This window comes from Humulus lupulus, chromosome 8 (genome assembly GCF_963169125.1).
Source record: "Humulus lupulus chromosome 8, drHumLupu1.1, whole genome shotgun sequence".
Classification (NCBI taxonomy): domain Eukaryota; kingdom Viridiplantae; phylum Streptophyta; class Magnoliopsida; order Rosales; family Cannabaceae; genus Humulus; species Humulus lupulus.
The window spans coordinates 115637174-115650418 of NC_084800.1; the positions used below are offsets into that span (position 1 = coordinate 115637174).

Genomic DNA, 13245 nt, shown 5'->3' on the forward strand with positions numbered 1-13245 from the left:
ATTTGTTTAATGGCATCTAAGAAAGGGATATTGATACTAACTTGTTTAAAAACTTCTAAAATGTCATTATATTGGCCGCCTTTTTTAATTGGAAGTAATCTTTGTGGGAATGGGGCTTTTGTCATGAAAGGATGGATTGGAATTTCTTTGTTTGATGAGTCATTGAGATTAGAACTAGAAGGCTGACTCTTTTCTTTTTCTTTTTCGTTTTCAACCTCGGGTATGTAATCGGGTTTGACAATGTTCTTTCCGGACCTAAGAGTTGAAATTGATTTGACTTCTCCATTATGAATAGACTTTCCTATCTCATATTGAACTTTTGGGTTAGGGATAGGTTGACTAGGGAATGTTCCTTTTTCTCTATCAGCTAAAGCAGTGGCGAGTTGTCCTACTTGTGTCTCGAGTTTGGTAATAGATTGAGATTGATTTTGTAGGATTTGTTGGGTGGATTGCATAAATTGTTGTAAAGTATCTTCTAAGGAAGGTTTTCTTTGTTGCGGATATGGTTGATTTTGTAGGGCATGAGCTTGGTTTTGTGTGTTGTATTGGTGCCCTTGATTCATTTGGGGTTGGTTTTGTCTCCATGAAAAGTTCGGATGGTTTCTCCAATTTGGATTGTAGGTGGACGAAAATGGGCTATCATTTGGTTTCCCATAAGAATGAAGAGCATTGGCCTCCTCATAAAAGGCTTCTTGGTAGGAAGGACAGGATTGGGCATCATGGCACGGACTAGAACATATAGAACAGACATCTTTTCTTGGTTGTATTGGAGAGTTTATAGTTTGGGTTATGGCTAAAGCTTCTACTTTTCTCGCTAATTTATCTAAAGATGTTCTTAAGTCTACTTCTTCTTTTACTTCATACCTTCCTCCTCTTTTTGGTGAATTAGTTGACCTAGATCTAGGATCAAAATAATTCCATTGTTGTTAATTGACAGATAAATCTTCAAGGGCGTCCCACGCCTCTTGTCCTTGAAATTTTAAAAAATTTCCAGTATGCATAGATTGAATCATTTGACGATTAGAGGGAGTTAAACCATCATAAAAATATTTTACAGGTCTCCATTTTTCAAAACCATGATGAGGACATTTTAATAATAAATCTTTAAATCTTTCCCAACATTCATAAAACTCTTCATTATCTTTTTGAAAAAACTCGGAGATTTCTCTCCTTAGACTATCAGTTTTAGACATAGGAAAAAAATTCAGTAAGAATTTATTATAAAGTTGATCCCATGTAGTTATAGACCCCGTGGGAAGGGAATTTAACCAAGCTTTTGATTTGTCTTTTAATGAAAAAGGAAACAATCTTAGTTTGACCGACTCATCAGAAAAATTTTGAAATTTAAATGTTGAGCAAATTTCTAAGAAATCTTTGACATTCATGTAAGGATCCTCTCTATCTAACCCATAAAAAGATGGCAATAATTGAATGATTGCGGGTTTAAGCTCAAATGAGTAGCAGAAGTAGTAGGAAAAACAATGCATGAAGGAGCATTAGATGAAATAGGTGCAAAATATTCAAGCAAAGTTTTTTCAGGCACAACATTTTCATCAACAGGATTAGCAATAGGTTCCATGATGCTCAAATTTTTACTAACACTTTCAATTTCAAACAAAGATAAACGTCTTTTTACTAATCGTTTTTTAGAGTTACGTTCCCAATGATGCATACAATTTTCACAAACAAGGCAACGATGATAATCTCAAACAAGCAATTTTCTGATGTGGAAGATCAGTTAAAACCGCAACCACAGAGCATACTTAGAATTTTTAGAGATTTCACAACAGTATAATTCTTATGGTTTACTTGTCCCCAGGCCTATTTGATTCCACTTACTCGCGCACTACTAACGACTCCCCGAGGTTAATTAGTAGAGGCGGATTGAGAATTTTGTTCAAATTTCCTTTAAGCAAAAATTGCTTATGGTGAAAGGACAGGATTTAGGTTTTCTTTTTTTTTTTTCAAGTATTTTTCACAATGTTACACTAAAATATTATAGAAGACAAAGAAAAATAAGGCAAAAATTAAATAAGACTAAAATTTAAGAAAGAGTAGAGAGGCATAGCATGCCATCAACCATAACAAAATTAAGGTAAAAACTAGGAGGCAAAATTGCCATCAACTAGCTAGGAGGCAAAATTGCCATTAATTAGTAATTTGTGGAAATTAAATAAAATAAAACTTACAACAAGATAAATAAAGAGAATTACAACAAATGTTAAGAGGCACAAGTGCCGTCAACTAACAAAGAAATATAAGAAATAAAAATTACAACAAAATTATAGCAAAACTAGAAGGCACAAGTGTCATCGACTATAAAATTTAAAAGGATAGATAGGAGGCACAAGTGCCGTCACTAAAAAAAAAAGATAATAAATATAAATATATAAGTATATAATTTTTTTTTATGGGTGGTTGAACCGTCCCAAATTTTCTTTTTATCCTTTTTTTTTTTGTTTTTATAGATATATATTTTTTTAGTTTTTTTTTAAGTACAAAAATTAAAATAACTAGTAGAAGAATTTACTAACCTTGAGATAATTTTCGTTTCTTTTTTCTTGCAACTCCCTGGCAATGGCGCCAAAAACTTGATGGACCCAAAACGGGTATGTTTAAAAATTTATAAATCGCAACAGCACGAATCGTTCATAAAGAATAGTGATCGTGTAAACAAGGATGTCGAACCCAAAGGAGTTGTCTAAAATTGAAAAGAGAGAACTATTTTAAATCAAAAGTAATAAATTCTAACCTAGTTCCAAAGATTGATGAGTTTTAATATTATGAACATAAAATAAAAAATTGAAAAATAAAGCTATTTAAGAGAATAAAAATAAAGCAATAATGAGTTGAAAATAAGTGTTAAAAGAAAAGATTATTAAGATACTAGAATCCACAAAGTGTAAGTTTAATAATATTTATTAGTATATTGATTCCCAAGTTTTAGTGATAGTTAAAATAATTCAAACTATCATTTTCCAAAAAGATTTATAATTTTAAGCACAAATTTCTTATAAAAAGATAGGATTTTTCTTCACTTTTCAAAATTATAATTTCAAAGCATTTAGTGTAAATCAATCTAATGAAATAACAAATAAATCAATGAACATTATTTATAAGGCAAAACATAATATTTTTGTTCTAAGCATGGATGTGTACAATTTAATGACACATCTTACACAAAGAATATTATGTTTATGCACTAATGAAGAACAAAGTGTAAATATGTTCTAACAATCTAAAATACAAGATATTTAAGATGAAAGAAATATATGTAGAAGAAAAATCCATAAACTTTGTTGTATTACAAGGGAAATCAACATACAACATAAATATTACCTAGTTACAAGTTGCTTCATCATGATCTTAATAATCTTATGAAAAAGATTAGAAGCACATAACTAGAGTAGAAATTACAAATTAAATGACATACATACTTGCAAAATGCTCTTGAAAAACCTAAATGGAAGAGAGAATGGTAGAGAGAAAATGGGAGAAAAAGATGGTAACCAAAACATTAAGCACCCTCAAATGGTCTTGAAATACCATATTTATAGCCAAAATGAGATTGTTAAAATAATCAATTTAAATTGATTAAATTAATTAAATAAAATAAATATGGTATGTAGAGGTAAAATATAGGGTGTAATGACGATGTTGTGGTGAAATGTGTAGACAAAAGGGTAAAAAGTTGGCAATTTTGTCATAGGGGACAAAATGCAAAATGATGGGCTCAAGAGGTGGCTGATGGTGTTGGTGGCAGGTGGTTTCGGCTGGGCTGTGACTGGGCCGAATGGGCCTGGAAGATGTGTGGTTTGGAGGCCCAATTGGGTTGGTTGGTAATGCTCAAGTCATATTGGGAGCTGATGGCATATGGTGGCCTTGGTGCTGACCGAATGCTGAAGGAGAATTGGAGGTTTGTGGCATCAAGTGTGATGTTGAATGGGTGACAGCTGGCGTGAAGGAGGCTATTTGATTGTTTTAGGTTGATGCTGGACGTGGAGAGAAGCTGAGAATGAATTGGTGCTGGGAAAGGCAGCTTGGAAGAGCTTGCTGCTGGGCTTCATGGCATTGGGCTTTGGGCCTGCTTTTGGTATTTCAAAAATACCAACTTTCTTTACTTTTATAGCTTTATAACTTTTCTTTTCAAAGCCCAAAAATACAATAAATTCCCTACAAAATAAACATAAAATAAATCATAATAAAATATTTTCAACTATAAAATAAATCAAATTAATTCTTTGAAAATATTAATTATAACTTAATTTATATTAACATTTAGTTTCAATAAAACACACATTTTCTTACTTTTAACTAAACACAATAATTTAAATAATTAAACTACAACAAAATAACTATAAAAACACAAAAAAATATATAAAATCAAAATAAGACTAATAAATTCAAAATTACTTAAAAACTTAATAAATCAATTAAAAACTCAAGAATTAAGCAACAATTAGTACATAAAAAGTGGCAAAATAACTCTATTTTGTAGAGTTATCATATTATGCCATGGGACATGTGATAAACAACCTAAGGGTGCTGTAAATAATACTTGCGCACAGGGCGCAGCTCGACCACTGGTTGCTGAGGACAGCTTAATATTCACTGAGCTCAATTTAAGCGGGCCGTAGTCAGTGGGATAAATAGAGGGTGCAGCCTAAAGGCGTTAACCCTAGTTATCATATGTGAATTGATTATTGATATGGAATGATATACTTGGTATGCTGACTACTTGATTAACATGAATGCTTAGACTGTTGAGTACATGCTTATGCACTATGAGTTATCTGATTGTCTGTTGAATGATTATGCTCTGTTATTGTGTTTTCTTGCTGGGCCTTGGCTCATGGGTGCTACGTGGGTGCAGGTAAAGGCAAATGCAAGTTGGACCAACCTTGAGATGGAGAGCTGCGGGGCTGAATGTACATAGTCACTTGTTCGGCCACCACGGCCGAGGAGTGGAACAGAACAAGAAAAGCCTATTTGTCTGCTTTGCCTTAGAGTGGCTAGCAACTGTATTTAAATCTTAATTCTTTTGTAAACTATCTTGAACTTATTACCTCTGGGATCCCATGTAAAAAGAAAATGTTTATTTATAAGAAATGCAGCTTTTGATACCAAAATCTTTTAACCCTAGTTCAACTATAGTTTTAGTAACACGTTTTGAATTAAATGACTAGATTAGTGAGTCTTGCACCTTTTATAAACACACAGTGTAACGGTCTTGGCTATCCAGGGCATTACAGATTTTTTCTAACTATATTCTTTTAATTATTATTTAATAGTTATTTATTCAAAAATATCTAATCCTAATAACTTATTTATCATATTAATTAAGGAATAAATATCATTTAAAATTCAAATCCAATTTGAATTATCAGAAATACATTTTCAAATTATTTAAATAAAATTAATTATACTAATTATTTTAAATGGTATTTTCGAAAATACTAAAATAATTTTTGAAAAATATACTTAATTAATTTGTGTCAATTACATATTTGACTCTGAAAGAAGAAATTTCTTCCAAATATATCATTTTCTTGATTTTTTTCCAACTTCAAGTCTTACCTTGAATATTGTTGATAGAGCCATCTCGGGGACCTATGGACCTATAATTTTAAGCTCCAATAAATTTAGATTATTAATTAAAACTCTTTAATATAATAACCTTAATTTATTAATCTCAATATTATTCCACTAAAAATATGAGATTCCACTCTTGTAATTATAAACATATATTTATTGAGTACTTTTAAAACATAAAAGTATCAATCGATTTAATCACTACATACAATTCAATCCTCTATTAATGGTTCATAATTAAAGTAGGAATTAATCACCATTTAATCTCATTAGTTATATCTTGTTTCCTTAAGTACCATTAACTTTACTAGTGATGGTTAATTCATAAACTACTTTATGAATTTGAGCTCAATAACTTTTCAGTTCCAAAAGTCAACCCTTAAGAGAACCATTATTCAATTCATCTCGGAAGGGCATAGATTCCATATCTGTATATTATGTCTCCAGCCATTTACATCAATGAGTTCCCAAAACAAAAGCTTTCAGCCTGATCATTCTCACAAACAATAACGAGTGACTCAAAGAACTCATATGACATAAACAGAAGTTCATAATAACTTCAGGATTAAGAATTAATATGTATATGATCATCTTATTTATATGTTTAATTAATACTTATAAAGTAAATGGTATTATTAAGTATTAATAACATATCAGGTCTTGTTCATGTATAACCACATTATACAAAGTACCCCCACTAAGATGTCCTACGACATCAGTAATCTGAATCAATATTACATGTATTCATAATATTAGTGAATCGTACTTACAGTATTTAATCCAAAGATTCCTACAATCTTAATCTTCTCGTACCAATACAAGATTGTAGTCACAATGACGAATTTAGGAATTTTTTGATATTCATCTAATATTATTCTACTAATAATAATAATAAACAAACAATATATGCAAAATTCATTTCAATTAGTTATTTCACAAAACATTGTTCAAAACATATGCTTTAAAGGGCACGAATCCAAACAATCTCCAAACTTTCCCTAATGCAAATGAGGCATCTCCCTCAAACCCAAATTGCTAACATGATCTTTAAAAGACTTGGTAGACAATGTCTTAGTAATAGGATCGACAAGGTTATGTTCCGAAGCTATCTTCATAACTATTATATCTCCACTATGACCAATATCCTTGATAAAGTGATATTTCCTTTCAATATCAATAAATAATTTACCATTATTTAATTATATTGACCTAGTCAACTCGATAGTACTAATTGATAATTAAATCAATTATTTGAATCTATTAGATCTAATTTTACTAGAGACGAGATGAGGACCATGGATCCATGAACCCAAGCTACAATAACTTATCGTGAGTTTATTTATTGTAATAAATTATCTCACAAGTTATTAATACTTTGTAACTCTACTATAGACTCAGGATTGAACTCTTGAGTTCACAGAACATATTTTTTTAAACCACAAATACGTTATCTATTGTTATAACCATATCGATGACTTACTAACGAGCTGGGGGAAAATTACCGTTTACCCCTCCTTAGTATTTTATCATTAACTCCCACTAAGTTCCTCATAAATGATATTTCTATGAAAGTGATTGCTGAAATGAGATCTCAGTCATTTAACCTTTTGAACAAAGCAATTAAGGAAATAATATTTTCACTTCTCATACAGAAGTTATAGATTTTATATCTATGAATTATACTCTCACTCAATTACACTACTAAATCTCCAAGATGTAAGTATGAGCTAGACCATTAGGTAACCTATTAATAAAAAGTCAAAAGATTTAAATAATATAATTAGCGCAATATTATCACTCAGAATTTACATCGACTTGACCTATATTCAACGTTGTGACATTGATTAGATTCGATAACAATGATACATATTTATCAATAAATACTAATTATCGATCCTAGTTCAATGTAACCAAATACATTCGATCTTATCTTATTGGTCAGTGCCTTGGACAAGACAACACACCTCGAATGTGTAAGTGGATCAAATTGTAGATTACCAAATCAGTGAAAATCCAACGCACTAATTTAATCTTAGGACTCAATCTTTTGAACATATAATTACAACTATAATCCATTGTGACCTAGTCACTATAATTTTAACTATCCATATGATCGAGATTTTATGCATGTTTGTATTAATTTAATAAGCATGTAATAAAACAGGCAAACAAAACAAAATGATTTCTACTTCTTTTATTGATAATAAATATGTGTTGCATGAAAAATATGGTTTTATTAAAGGCATAAAACCCAATAGTGACTTGTATCATTTGGAAGATCAAAATATACACGAGCATAAATAAGCATGTCTACATGTTTTCCCCAACTTCTTACAAACAAAATACCTTAAAAGATAAGAGACAACATATTGTTAATTAATGGTTTAATTATACTTTTAAGAAAAAAAATACATTTAATATATATATATTCATAAATGTAAAAATTATATTAAAAATAAAAAGAATGGAATTATAATAAAAATTTTGATAATGCAAATAATTAATGTTGTAAGTTGCAACTCACAATTCTCAATTGAAATTATCCAATTACTTTGTTGTTGTCTTTGTTATGTTTGTAATTGTTCCTGATTGCTTGTATAATGTCCAAAGTACCATGTTTCCTTTTGTTGTTGTATCTGTTTACTTTTATAGATTGCAAAATACTAGATTTCATTTTGTTGTTATTTTTGCTATGCTTGTAATTGTCTATGTTAGTTTATAACATCCACAAAGTACCATGTTTCCTTTTATTGTTGTCATTACTACACTACAAAAAATGTTGTTTTTACCGAGAACACTATACCGAGAACATTTCAGAACTGCGCCAAGGCTACGCGGTATTTTTTTCATTTTAGTTGATATACCAAGAACCCTAAACCCTATACCAAGAACATGTTCTCGGTAGAGGATGTCGATATAATTATAATAGCTGAAACCTTTCTTCTTCCTTCAGCTTCTTCTCTCTAAAAATCTTTTTTTCCCTCCAACTTCTCCCTAAAACACCCCCACTCTATCACTATAAATAACCCATTTAAGCCTAATTTTTGCTCTCCCATGGTTGGATTTTGAGTCTCCATATATGTTTTTGAGGTATTTTTTTTTTCCATGGTTTTAATTTTTTTTTAATATTTTGGGTTTAGTTTAATCCGAAATTATTGTTTTTTTTTTTTGTTTTTATGAAAATCTTGGCATGATTTAGTGTCAAGAAGCATATATTTGAGGTTACATAGCTTCCATTGGTAAGATTTTTATTTTTTTTTATATTTTACCCATTTTTTTAATATGGGGTTTCCTCCATTTTTGCAGCTGCCATAGCCTTAGCCGCCCCTCCGGTCTCAGCTGCCCCTCTGATGAGTCTCAACTGCCCCTCCGCTCTCCTTAGCCTCGGTTCTATTGGTGTCTCTATTGCTTAGTATATATATAATTTTGATAATTAGATAATTTTAATAAAAAGCATATTTGTGTTTAATAGAATTGTTTGAAAATGTGTGTAATACTTATTAATGGAAATATAATATTTGAGTGTTAATTTTTTAGATTAGGTTAAATAATTTTAGTGTTAGATTATTAGATTGGGTTAATAATGTTTGATTATTAGATTGGATTTTGTTTCTTTAAATTGAATTTTGTTGTTGTTGTTGTTGTTGTTATATATATATATATATATATATATTAATCTTAGTGTTGATTAATATTTATACTTTGTTGTTTTTGTTATTTTTCAGTAAAATAATGATATTTTTATAAATTATATAGCCTTTTGCAATATACTTGTATTGCACTGTGTATGTTCTAGGACTGTATATTTTTTTTATGTGTTATTTGCAGGTTTTTAAATTTTGGGATAGATGAAAATACAGCCGTTATGCTGCCAAATTTTTTTATAGAATTAAAAGTACTCAATAAAATTTTTAATTTAATAAATAATGAATTGATAAGTAAAATAATATATTTTTTAATTATGATTAAATCAAATTAACAATAACATTATGCAACCAAATATTAATAAAAATAAACATTAATCTTGAATATTAATTAAATAATTTAAGTAATAAATCCTAAATTAATTAAATAATTTTTAACCTAATCTTAGAAATTTTGTGTAAATTAAAAAAACTATTAAATAAAGCATAAGTAAAATATGTAATTTAATAAATAGTGAATTAATATGTAAAATAATAATATTTGTTAGTTCTAATTAAATAAAATTAACAAATATATTTTTTGAAAAAAAAAATTAACATAATCTTAATAATTATTAAAATTAATTTAATTGTAAAATATTAACCATTAATTGCAATTAAAATTAAAATTAATATTTGAAGTGAGAAAAAAAATATGTCAAATTTAAATCATTTTAATAATATTTACACTCAAATATATTACAATTAGATATCATAAAACTACATAATTTACTTCAAAGAGCATAAGACATTATAAAAACAATCTTTAATAAAATTTGTTTTTCTTTGGTAATAAGAAAGTGTTACCAAAGATATGATATTGTGTTATTATCACCTAGTGATAATTTTTTATTTGATTAGTGTTCATCACAAGAAGCCTTATACCCGTTCAGAGAGGGAGAGTGTAGAGTCCAAGAACTTTACTTAGCTAAGATAGATAATAGTATGATAGTATTTATAGCATTATCTTTGTTACTATGGATTTTTGGTTCAGACCGGGAATTATTTGGACACTCATAGTAGTACTTATAGATTTTCTAAGTTTAACCTATAGTTTAAGAATATTAAGTATAACCTAAGGTTTGATTAATGTGACTGATATTAAGGATTATATTTACTATATTATAAGGTTTAGACATCAACCAATAGGGTTTTAAGCACATGTTATGAATGGTGATTAAGGATTAAAGATTTTTGAGGATTAAATATAATAAGGAGTAAAGTTTGAATGTTATAGGGTCAGTCAGTAGCTTTGAGTACGTTGAGGGCTTAGTCAAGGCTGTTTACTCCATTCAAACTTAGCTAAAAATGTGTAATTTCGTGTTTAAATATTTAGCGTGTGCCGATATATCGCAGCTATAGGGGGCGATATGTCGCAGCACGTAGAGACGGAAAACACGAAACGATGCACGATCGCCTCGGGCATACTGGCCCAGGCGATATATCGCCTACAGGGGGCGATATATCGCCTCCTTCAGCATGGATTCAAACTCTTTTGAATTCATTTCCTTTCAGCCATTCAATCTCCTTCAACAGTCTAGCATCTTTTGAACGAGTCTTCAGCCTCTGCTGAACGATTATTCAAATGATTTTCATCTAAAAAGCCATTATTTTTATTCAAGTAAAATCAAGATACTTTCATTCCCAAACTCTATAAATAGGACCTAGTACCCAGCCATTATTCACCATTTGCTCTAAGTTCAGAAGCTGCTAGTGTTAAGTGAGTGTGAGAGTGTAAACACCTGGTTTGGGGAAAAACTATAAGCTTAAACATCATAAGCTTATCAAACACTTTGGGAAGTGAGTTCTATAGTATTTCGGTGGAGGTTAGATTGATCTTGCAAATCATTGAGGTAACCAAAACTCTAGTTCCTTTCTGTATTATGTTTCCTTTCTCTTAGTCTTCTACTCAATTTCCTAACCTCATTCTTATTTTGGTTAGGGAATCCAAGTTCTTAAGCACTTAAGCTGTGGTAAGCATATTTTCTTTTAAATGGTTTAGTCTTCCTATTCTCTTTCATTTCATCTCCTTTCTTTAGACTCACTCTTATTCGTTATGGTTTTAGGAGTGTTCCAAAAAGTCCCAACTCAGTCCATTTTGTCCCGGTAACTTTGGTAAGGAAAATAGGCTAGAATTAATATGTTATGTGCTTATGTTATCTATATGTTTTATGTTATTAAATGTGTTATGATATGTATGTATGTTTGTAGGTTTGGGCATATGACCCATATGGCTAACAAGACCCCAAATGGGTTATGGGCATATGACCTACTTAGCTAGTAGGACCCCACTAACTCCATGGGCATATGCTTGTTTAGTCTATGGGACCCCAAGAATAATGGCCATTATAATAAGTGTATGTTACATGTATTATGTTAAGTCTTTATGTTTTCTTATGAAATTATGTATATGACTATGTGTTAGATTTTCCTTGCTGGGCATTAGGCTCATTCCTTTCTGTTTATGTGCAGGAAATAAGCTTTAGAGGTGGAAAGATTCGTGACGCTTAGAGGATGTGTATCGATGGTGAATGGAGTCAAGGGGCCGAGTGTTATTCGATTCGAGGATGTAGTCTTGTCTATGTTTATGTTTTTATGGTTTTAAATGTATTTTCCGCATTTTCTATGTAACTCTTTTTACTTTAAGTTATTTTTGTTTTAAAGACAATGGGTACCCATATCCTACTTATTTTTATGAAAGTAACCTTTGTATTCACAAGTTTCAATAAAATTATGGTATTTCCGCAAAAATGTAAGTTTTATGTATAGATTCGTTAATGGTCCAAATAGTCTAGAGTAGTGGGTCATTACAGTTGGTATCAGAGAAACGGTTCTTTTGCATGAAGTTCTCCTCGATACACACGCTCAAAGCTCCGAATCGGACCGCCAAGTAAGTGTTTAAGTTACTAGTTATGTTACTTATGTGTATAGCTAACACCTTTAGTGTTTATGTTTTCAGTTAAGAATGAACGGAGCTTTAACCTACCAAGATATCCGAGCCATTATGGCTTTAAAAAGAATTAGGGAGCCAAGAAACACTGTAGGAGCACTAGAAAAGATCACTCGAAGATTGACCTTGTTCCACAAAGAGATAAGTCACCTTCAAGAGTCTAGGCAAATCATGATGAGAGCTGCAGAACAATATGTCCTAGTAATTAGGCTTTTAAAAGATTTTCCTTCAGCAATTTTAACTTTAGAAGAAATATGGGAGAATATAAATAATGATGATGACTTACAAGCAGCCCTAAGATATTATTCTCTCATACTTAAGTTCACCTATGATTTAGAGTTTCAATTCACTAATGAGCAACAACATAGAATCTTCTTGAATCTTCCCCGAGGAAATTTTGAGGCTCAAGACAATGATGATTATAAGGAGATATATGATGATATGTTAGATGAAGGATCAGATGTAGAAGATCCCGATTTTTAGAATAGCTAGTTTTTCATTGTTTGTTTTGTTTATTTCTTTATTTTATGATTGTAATAAGTGAAAATTATTTTTCCAAATTAATTTCATGTTATTTTATTTTCATGTATGAGTTTGATTTTATTTTCGCAATCATAATGAGTAATAAATAAAATGAATAATGACTAAGTTCAGTGAGGGTGAATACAAATCAATGAACCAAGTTTCCTTATTGAGAGTTAGGGGGCCTTAGTAGTGGGAACGATTTTACTGATCCCAGCCCTCCCTCAATATGGTTAACTTTGGAACAAAGATAAGTTTCGAGCCTGAGAATTAAGTCATATAGGATGATTATAAACATACTTAGAAAATAAAGATGACTTGTTTTTCTAAGTATAGAAACCCGCTCTAATAATAAGTAAAGACCTATATAATTTTTTTCATAAAAAGTCATAATAAATAGGTCCGAGATATGTTTGTTTTAGAATAAGTTTTGCCTTAGAGCCTATTAGGGTAAGTTCTAACAAGTTCTCGACTGTTAGAACTTTTGGTGAAGATGTC

The 13245-nt window shown here is 30.3% G+C and overlaps 1 non-coding gene across 1 annotated transcript; it reads left to right on the plus strand.

The window, feature by feature from the left end:
- The first annotated feature begins 1071 nt into the window (after positions 1-1071).
- Positions 1072-1178, plus strand: LOC133798840 (small nucleolar RNA R71). Its single transcript, XR_009876057.1, has one exon. It is a non-coding gene; the product is annotated as a small nucleolar RNA R71 (small nucleolar RNA).
- The last annotated feature ends 12067 nt before the right edge of the window (positions 1179-13245 follow it).